The following is an 11,109-nucleotide window of genomic DNA, read 5'->3' as shown; positions in this document are numbered from 1 at the left end:
CTGCAGAAAATGAGAATTTCTCTACATGTATTAGTACATATTTTTTAACATGCTGGTGCGTTTGGAGGAAGCGAAATGATATTGTCTTTAACAATGCGGAGTTGGATATTGATGAGCTATTCTTCATGATATTGAGAGCTTCTTGGTGGTGGCTATCTATGGAAGCCAAGGATAGATTAGTATGTAGTTTTTATGAATGGTATAAAAATCCATTATTGTGTTTGTAACATAGCATTCTGGTTGTGTAAGGCTGTAGGTTTTTTCTTGTAAGGGTTGGAGTACCCCTAGTACTCCATTTTCTTAATATAAGAAATTGCTTATGGAAAAAAAAAAAGTACATATTTTTTAGCATTTTTGTCCTCCATTTGCAATTCTTTTCCATATGACTATCTGCAAATACCTAATTCTTTCTACCACTAATAGTTGAATAATATTGACACTTGCATTTAAGTCTTTAGATTCATTTCCACTTTTTATATTACCTATAGAGACATGTATTACAAGTACTCCAAGATCAACTACCATCTCAGGCATGTATATGAAATTTTCTATGCAGATTTCATCTTGCTATCCTTCTTCCTCCCGTTCTTCTTTAGTTTTGACAACAATAACATTATTTCCATGAACTACATTGTAGTTTTTCTTCGAATTATCCTTTATATATAACTTCACATTGAGTTATACTACGAGTTACACTCGTTTAATAACTTTACACCGGATAAATATTTTTTAAAATCAACCGTTGGATTGAAACATACTATCATATAAATAATACCTATAGAGTTTGAGATTAATCTATAATGATTTACTATACCATCTAGATATCCAAAGATTAACGTCAAAATAAACTTTCATATAACATTAATTTTGATGTAATTCAATGGCATAGTAAATCATTATAGATTAATCTCAAACTTTATACATATGATTTATATGATAGTATGTTTCAATCTAACCGTTGATTTTAAAAAATATTTATTCAAAATGATATTATTGAGCTGTGTAACTCATGGTGTAACTCTCCGGATGTAATTTGACGCCGGTACGCGCATGTGTATGTTTTTGTAAAATTCACTATAGGTTGTATTTTTGAGTTTGTATAAAAAAAATACAAAATATGAGATAATTTATATTAATTGAAAATGTATGAGTAAAATGTGTCATATAAATTATTCCTCACATTTAAGGTTTGTGATATAAATAAATTATTCGTCATATAAATTAGATGTATAAAACAAGAGTTTTTTTATGTGTCATATAAATTCTTTTATTATAATTTTAAAATTTATTTATATCAAGTGTCTTAATATGCAAACATTAAAAAAAAACTCTTGTTTTATACATCTAATTTATATGATTCAAGTCTAAAATAAAATTAAACACACTATTCACGTAGTTGAAATGTAAAATCGTGTCATTTTTATAAGGCAAAGTTACCAATGTGATCGCTTCTCATTACCGCAATTATATATATTTTTATTTAAATATTGAAAAAGTCAATGACTTTTTATTATTATACTCTTTTCTTTATGTATATTTTATTAGTTAATTAGTAGTATTATTTATTTAAAGAAAAAGATAATTTATACTACAACGTAAGATCTCTCTTTTTGCTAGTGCATATTATTATATTTGTATTTTTCTATTCTCTTTTATTTATCTAAAAATATAAAATTATTTTAAATTATTTTAATACATATAAATATGTTGGACCTGATCTAAATATCATAATTATATTTTCTTATAGTCGAATATCTTATCATTATTAATATATAATTTTTTTTATTTTGAAATATTTATTAGAGACAATGGAATTCACCTTTTAACTTTCAACGATAAGAAACTGAAATATTGTAAATTTGAACCCACACCATGAAGTTTTTACATACTTTGTCCCATCTCAAATATAAAACATAAAAAAAAAAATTTAAATATAAGAAAAACACATATATAATTATAACATTCAATATCATTAATTTAAATATACACTTATATATTTTTTTTAAAGAGTGGGTTTTTTATAAAATTATTTATGTATGAGACTTGAGGGAGTAATTACTAACTCATTAGCCTTAAATTTTCCATTATATAAGTATACTTTAAGAAAAGAATATATAACAACTTTTTTATTAATTTAAAAATTCACGTAGACTTTTGTTTTAGATCTAAGACAAGTCAAAGATAGTGAGGAGACAATGTCAAACATATTTAATAATTTTTTTTAATAAAAATATCAAAATTTGATGGCAAGTCAATCACATTTATTTGAGCTGGAGAAGTTGTCTAAGAAGATCCCATAAGGGTTGACTTTTATACTATGCAAATAAACACACTAAATTACAAAGTTATAATGCATTTTTTAGTTTTTTTTAAAGAATATTTATATTTAACTATATTTTTTAAAGTGTAAATATGTATTTGATTATGGTAAATATGCCGTTTTAAGTTTTAATTTTTGTTTTTATAATTAATATATAGTTTTTATTTTGTTTTTTTATAGGAGTAATTATATCATTTTGAAATATCTAATTTTTATAATTATTTTTTAATTTTATAGGAATAATTATAACATTTTTAAATATATAAATTTTATAATTAAATTTTTAAAGATGTATTTGATTATTGTAAATATATCATTTTTATAATTTTAATATTATATAAGGTTTTTTTTAAATATATCGTTTTTATGATTAGTTTTTTATTTTATAGGAGTATTAATTATATGATTAGTGTAAATATTTTGTATTTTATAGGAGTTAATGGTTTTGATTATGTAAAATATTTGATTTAGTCTTTTTAATACTAGTAATTCAAACAAAAAGAAATAAATAATCTATATGTTATAAAGATCACTTTTTATAAAAATTAATTTTAAAGATAAAAGCTTAAAAATAAAATAAAGATGTTGATAAAAATTAAAACTAAAATAAATAAATGATCAAAATCAAGGAAATATTACACTTGTTTCTTTTTTTTTTTTTTACTTGGCTAAACAATTTATTTAGAATTTATAGCATAAATAAATACTTATCAAAAAACTTGCATAAACCATTTTTTAAATAAAAGATAAAGTAAATTTAAATTATTTTTATATGTATAAATTATTTTCATAAATAAATTTTGAAAATTTATAAAAATATATTTCAAAATTTTATGAATAAATCATTTTAATAAACTCTTTTAAACACTATCACAAAACCTATAACATAAAATAAGCTTAAATAAATAGATCAAAACATATCTTAGATCAGAGATTACAAAAAGTTATTGTATCAACAAATTTCATGAGCTATAGCCTATAGTTGAAACTTGACATATAAGCTACTCTTGTTTTTGAGTTTCATTATATTTAGATTTGACACGAAATAGGTGATTAACATCACATCCTTGCATGTGTCATGTAGTACATGCGACGTGTAGGTTATGAAAATGTAAGCTTAGCTGGAGTATATATCTTGAAAGTTCCAGTGATTTAGTAATAATGTTTAGAGGTAGATATAAATTTGAGTATGTTGTTGACACCCTACCTTAGTGTCTTGAAATGGATGATCTTAGGACCATTGGAATTGAATACAACTTTATGCAATTACATTCTGAATATGATCGGTATGTTTAAGTTGGTGGCAGTCTAATTAATGTAAAGGCACAACTTACACCGTCGAACCTACATTCTTGAAATCTTCAACCTATGCTTCTTCATTTGAATATTTTTCTTTTAAAATTAAATTTTAAATTAAAGTTTAAATTAAATAATGTTTTAAAAATCGGATTGAATCGGTCGGTTGATCGATCAGACCGGGAATTGAAAGAGTCATCGATCTGGTCTGATTGGTGGACCGAGTACATTATTGAATCGACGATTCAAATATATGTTCTTTTTTCTCGCACAAAACGGCATCATTTTCATGATTTTTTTTAAAATTAAAAATAAAATATAATTAAATTTATTTCAATCTTATTTGGAACTTGTTTGCAATTTAATCTGATTTAAAATTTATTAAATATATGTTTTTGTTAATGATTATATTTAAATTTGAATATAAAGAATAAACATGTGAAATTAATATATTTTGAAAATTCAAAATTTTGTAGGTGTTGTGACATTTTTTAAAGACTTAGTCATTCAGTTCGGCCGATTTAATAAATATATAGTGTTACAATAGAGACTGATTTGTTCAACTGAATTATCCCGATTTAATCCAATTTCGTAATGCGGTTTGGGGTTTAGAGTTTGGTTTAGGGTTTAAAATTTAGACCGATTTTTTAAAATAATGATTCTTTTAAAAAATTTCATTCACATTTTTAGTTTATAATATTTTAAACCGTCGCAAACACTCTCGCTAAATTATAAATCGTTGCTAAAACCGTCAACCAATTCAACCGTTAAGTTGTAGAAAAAACCAAAAATATAAAAAAAGTTTATAAAACCATTTTTTAAAAAAAATATTTTGAAATACTAAAACAAAATTTAAGATATTTAAGAACAACACAAACATATTTATGTCATCATTCATAAATGATGCATCGACTATAAAATAATTATACCAACATTCAATAAACAATCTGCATGTCCATTAAATTTTATGCATATGAGTGACGAGAGAGTATATAAAATAATTTCACACAATTATTCAAAGTAATTCTATGAACAATGTACATCATGTTAAATCATACTAAAATTTTAAGATGATTTGAATAATTTAATAAATGTACATTACGTTAAATCATACTAAAATTTTAAAATGATTTGAATAAATTAATAAATTAATAATTTCTAATTAAATGATCGTATAAAGAATTTCTAATTAATAATTCCTAGATCCTGAAGCAGATGTACCCTCTCTCTCGCCCACGGGAACTCGCACACGGCGTCTCCGACCATGCTCCCGTCCCTGGGTCGACGCCAGCTGCGCCGCCGCCCGCTCGCGTCTAGCCGACGCAGTCTGGATCTCCCTACCCTGTCTGATGCGTGCTGGTTGGTTGTCTGACATGTTCTTGTAAACAATTGAAATCGATTAATATGCGAGACAAAATAAAAAACTAAAAAATTTGAACTTCTGATACAATTCGGAAGTTCATTTCCGAAAACTGGGATGGAGGTGTTTTCGGAAATGAACTTCCGAAACACCCCTGCGATGGAGTTTTCTGCAACTTCCATGGCAGACCCCAAAATCAAACATAAAACCAATTCAAAAAGCTTCTAAACAACCTAAATACTACTAACAACCAGTCCATATATCATTTATGCAATTGAAACCCTAAATAACATGCATTTGAATAATGAATCTAACAAATTCAAAACTTACAAATTGAGTGATTTGAGGGCTTTTGAATGTTGTTTAGCAATGTGATTGGAGCCTTGATGCAGCCTTGGAATTTTGTTTGCACAAATTTTCGCCTTTGCTTGTTTTTGATTTGAGTTAGGGTAAATGAATGGGGGAGGGGGAGTGTTTTGATAAATCTGCAGAAATCGCAGTATTTCGGAAGTGAACTTCGGATATGTTGTTTTCGGAAATGAACTTCTGAAATAAGACAATTTTTTCAAAAAAAAAATGCGCTTTCGGAGATGCATCTCCGAAAACACCTTTTTCTTGTATTTCGGAAGTGCATTTCCGAAGTCAAGAGTAGTATGGGGTTTTCACCAGAAGTGGACTAGAAGGTAGGGAGGTTGGTAAAGAAATTTTCAATTTCTTTATGGTGATTGTGAATGTTCATTAAACTCTTTGCGTATATGCTTAGAAACAAATCTAGGACAGGCAAGAGTCCAATGAAATCCCCACCCAAACTTTTCATACATATTATATATATATATATATATATATATATATATATATATATATATATATATATATATATATATATATATATATATATATATATATATATATATATATATATATATATATATATATATATACACTATTTTTAATTATATTTATGCACTATAAATATAAAATAATTTTATTATAATAGTTTAAATTTATATAACTTGCTTTCAATAAAATAGTTTATATAATTTACTATCATTTATATATATCATCATGTATTATTTTTAAAATCTATATATAAATATATAAATTATGAGATGTGATTAAAAATATGAATACAATTATTTTATATTAGTAAGCTATACATTATTTTTTTTGGCTATATGTATGATTCAGTTTTGAATCTTGACTAATATTTTTTTATATTAAGAGTAAAATTCTTAACACATGTTAATTTTAAAGATGTCACCTAGTCACATTAACACATTCTTGAGATTAGTTTTAATATAAAGAAAGATCTTGCCGTTGGTGTCTTAAAACGAGCTGCTGCTTCTACTTTTTGTTATTAAGAGGTGTTAGGCAGAAAGTTCAGTGTGCAAGAGAAAGAATATTGAAGCAATAGAACTCCAACATAATTGCATTAAAACTATTAAAATATTAACAGAATCCATCTGTACGGAAAATTGAAGTTTATGGTTCCCTTTTGGTTTTTATGAAAGGTCGCTTAGGTGTTAATCTCTATAAGTATGATTAATTAACTACTAATTGATCTAGTTATGATATTTTTTCAGCCGTCTTAGCCCCTCTTTCCCCACAAACAAATACACCACTCATTTTAATTAAATAGTTGAATTTAAATCACTACAACACGGAACAGCTTTCACAGCGCTTTTTTTGGCCTTTAACAGCGCTTTAAAGCGCTGCCATAGCCAGCGCTGGCGTAGGCTACGAAAGCGCTTTCAAAAGCGCTCTGGTAGACCCCCCCTTTAAGAGCGCTTTCCTGGAAAAAGCGCTCTGGTAGGACCCCCTATTAGAGCGCTTTCCTGGAAAAAGCGCTCTGGTAGATCCCCCTTTAAGAGCGCTTCTTAGTAAAAGCGCTGGCAAAGACCAGTAAAAAAGCAAAAAAAATTAAAAAATTACGCAGCATACAAAAGCGCTTTTGGAAAGCGCTCTGGTAGGCCCCCCTATGAGAGCGCTTTTTCCAGAAAAAGCGCTCTCATAGGGGGGCCTACCAGAGCGCTTTCCAAAAGCGCTTTTGTATGCTGCGTAATTTTTTAATTTTTTTTGCTTTTTTACTGGTCTTTGCCAGCGCTTTTACTAAGAAGCGCTCTAGTATGTGGACCTTTAAGAGCGCTTTTTAGAAGCGCTGTAGTTGCTAAATGAGGTATTTTTATGTGCAGCCTATAATTTAATCCTCCCAGTCGACCTGTAATGTTTTCGACCTGTAATATTTTCGACCTGTAATATATTTTCGACCTGTAATATATTTTCGACTATATTATTTCAGCCATCAGTAAGACAATATATATACTAATATATACCATTATAATATCCAAAATTATATATATACATCATTACAAAATTATATATATACATCATTACAAAATCAACAATATTATAGTTCAAATCTGCATGAAAAATAGCTTAATATAAAATTGACACAATTCCTCTTTGATTTCTTCTAACTTTAGCTTCGAGTACCCAGCAGCACGGAATTCGTCAAGGTACTATAAAACAAAAACATAATATGAATAATATATTTAGGTAAATGTAATAAATTATATGAAATTATCTTAAGTTATAACTTTATACCGTGGGAGGAATCTCTAATTGATTCGCCTGAATGATTTCTTTCATAAACCTCAATACAAAGTATCCGCAGTCTGAACTGTTACGCTGTAGCGGACACTACATAAAAAAACAAATAAGATTCTATATAAGTTGTCTTGTTTTACCAAGTAGCATAAATATTATAAGCAAATTTGTGAAAAGTAATGTACCTGCACTTCGATCCAGGTGATGTTGTTTGATTTAGTCCGGGATACCTGTGCGTCCCGTTGACTACGGAATACTTGTATTGATCTAATTAACAAATATATAAAAGCATATGTTTAGATCAATCCCACAAATAAGTAAATATATAAATATACACGAATATATATTTAGAACGATCCTACTTACAAATCAACGATTTCCTTCATGGCCGGATAATTGGTCCATTCACCCTTTACCGAATTCAGATAATACACGACTTCCCTTATCGGGTTGATAGCAAGCAGCAACCAGTGTGCTCTATAAATTAAAACAATAGGTTATATGAAAATATTGCTATACACTAAAGAAACAGAGATTAGATGAATAAAGAATGAGAAACTAACCCTACTGGTCGGGTATTATACGCCCAAAGATGCAGACATTCTGTATTGCCGGTGGACATGAATCTATCGACTAAGCGCTGTCTAACAGATTCCGGATCCGAAACAATTTCCATTCCGCTGCAATGGGCGGAAGACACGAACCGGAATCTGTTAGACAATGCAGTCCCGCGCAACACTCTGTCATACAACAACCTTAAATAAAAACATAATAAACATTAGATTCTTTTCATTGAAAAGTGTAAATAAATTATATTGTGGGACTAATTAAATAATATATCGGATGAGTGAATATTACCGGATGTATGAATGCATATTACTGACGCCTAGTTGATCTTGGTTAAAAATCTCTTGCAAGTCATCAATTGTAATATGTGACTTGAACTCAATACCGAAGACACTTTCATCCATATCGATTTCCCGTAAAGCACCATCCTTCATATCGGACATATCAACCATTGTTGCGAGTGTCGCCCGGTATCGAGGCACAAAAGCACCGCCTTTTCTTGCCGCTTGCTTCGGAGGACCACTGGGTGGTACGCTACGAACCTGCTGCGTCACTTGTTGTGACTCCCGAGCGGATGCCTAAAAATCATATAAGTTAGGTAAAATATAAAATCATGCATATTTTGATTCAGATTATATATTAACACTTTAAATGTACCTCTTTTAGCGATGCAACAGACTCCTCCTCCTGTAAAATCCCTTTACCCTTAATTGCGGGTTTTATAGGAGCAGTCTAAAAATAAAATGTAAAACATAATTAATAAACGGTTTAGAATTGACATTCGAAAACTAAATGATTCATAATCGTTTTCAATTTACCTCATCACTAATGGTAATGAGCTCCGAGGGCCATGCAACAAACGATCCTATTGCATCTCGCAGCAATGTCGTCTCTGAGACCATGTCAGGTACCGGTAGAATCGCATCACGATCTAATACAACATCCACCGATACTTTCAGGTGTCCATCCGGGAGCGGTCTGTGGTGAAGTAAATCTCCCGAAGTGTTGTGCACTTTTCCCTTGCCAACTAGTCGATAACTCGGTTCCGATAAGTATAGTTGGCAAGATGAAATGCCCTAAACCAATAGTAAATATAAAGTCATTATCATTAATAAAATAGAACAATTTAAAAGGAAAAAAAATTATAATTACCTCGGGAAATTTCCTTTGATAGTTGATACTAGCCTTATCACTAGTTTCTTTCACCGATGAAGTGTTGCATTTTTCTCTCATATACGCCTCTTTATCTCTTTGCAATTCAGAGACTTGTGCTTGCAATTCCGCCAACTTTTGCAACACTTCTTCATTTGAAGGATTTCTTCTCCTAGGACTCTTGTAAAAAGAGGTTGGAGTCACACCATGACCCTTACCCCTCACCCGACCGGGATACTCGGGAGCATCTAGTACTCTACTAAGTACGCTCTCCTCACCGGTGGATGCCGATTGCGACAAGGTCTCCTGTAATTCATTTACATTTAAATAATTATTAGTGGAGATAAAAAGTCATTTATATATTAAAAAACATTTGATTTAATTAAAGACATAGTATTATACTTACACATTCAGTATAAACTCTCTGAACATCGGGATCGACAGCGTGATTCTTGCCCACACGAGCTTCCTTCCACAACACATGTACAGGAAGTGAAGCTTCCTCACTTTTAGTCTCCTCCAACTATGCATTGACACAAACGATAAAATCGTCAATTAAAACATGCACATGTAGACAATTAATTAAATCGAATTTCTATTTACTTACAATTTTATCCTCTAAGCGTGCATATCCCAAACGCCCTTTTTTGTATGGATACGCGGGTTTGGATGCTCTCTCCCTATTCGTGGCACTCTTTTTCTGAAAAGCTTCATCTCTTTGCTTTACAAACTCAGCCCAATCTGCTTCATCAATGAAGGTCGCATACTTTGTTGGCCGTCCCGGTGCATTTTCAAGAAATTTTCCATCTTTATCCTTAAGATAGGTGTTTGTCAAAAAACTTTTCCACCCTCTATATCTCTTGCCGGCCAAACTAAGTATGTAGCTTTTACGTTCATCTGGTATCTCAAAAGTCCTCTGCAAAAAAACGTACGCATAGTGTGTTAGTATAAATAATTTAAACAATTTATCGTCAAGATAATAACAACAATTAACCATATATGATATATACCTGAAGCTCTTCCCAAATCGCTTGTTTTTTCTCCTCCAATTCTAAATTTTTCGTTTTCGATTTCCAGGTAGCTATGGAGACCGGAATATGCATACGGACAAGTGTACCAATATAACTTGTCAACTTTGCAGAATTAGGACCAATTGGTTGTTTATCAGAATTCCATTCCAATCGGTACACTAATCCTTGGTCTCTATGTCGTATGATACTCCTCATAATAGTGATGCCTCGTGCAACCTCTTTTGCTTCAGTATCAGGTGGAGCATTTGTATCCGAAGCAACTCTTTCTTGTGAGTTTTCTTGTAAGTTTTCAGGTGGGTTTTCAGGTGGAGCATCTCTATCTGAAGCCATTGAACCTGTATCAAACAAACTAAAGCACATTAGTACACTATTAATAAGCTAACAATCTATACAAGTCAAATGGAAGTCAAACCATGCATGTACAAGTAAATCGGAAACGAAATCGGTACAAATCAAAATAAGCGTAAAAAAGAAAGTTATCGGAATTGAACGAAATTTACATGGCTATGGTAAAACGTCGCCACGGACTCAAAAACAAAGTCGGTTTTCCGAAATTCAGACCCTAAGCCCGACTTTTGATTACGGGCAGAAGCAAAACCGATAAAAAAATAGTCCCGAAATGTAAAGATAAGTGCATGAGCAGCTCCGGAATCGTCAAAATAGTATAGTTACATGTAAAGAAGTCAACAAGCGGATACATGGTTCAAAAGTTATGTACAAAACGAGAATATGCACCAAATTGAATAAAACAAATTAGTCGGACTATGTATACTATT

The sequence above is a fragment of the Vicia villosa genome, linkage group LG2 (genome assembly GCF_029867415.1).
Source record: "Vicia villosa cultivar HV-30 ecotype Madison, WI linkage group LG2, Vvil1.0, whole genome shotgun sequence".
Taxonomy (NCBI): Eukaryota; Viridiplantae; Streptophyta; class Magnoliopsida; order Fabales; family Fabaceae; genus Vicia; species Vicia villosa.
This window is presented reverse-complemented; position numbering follows the sequence as displayed.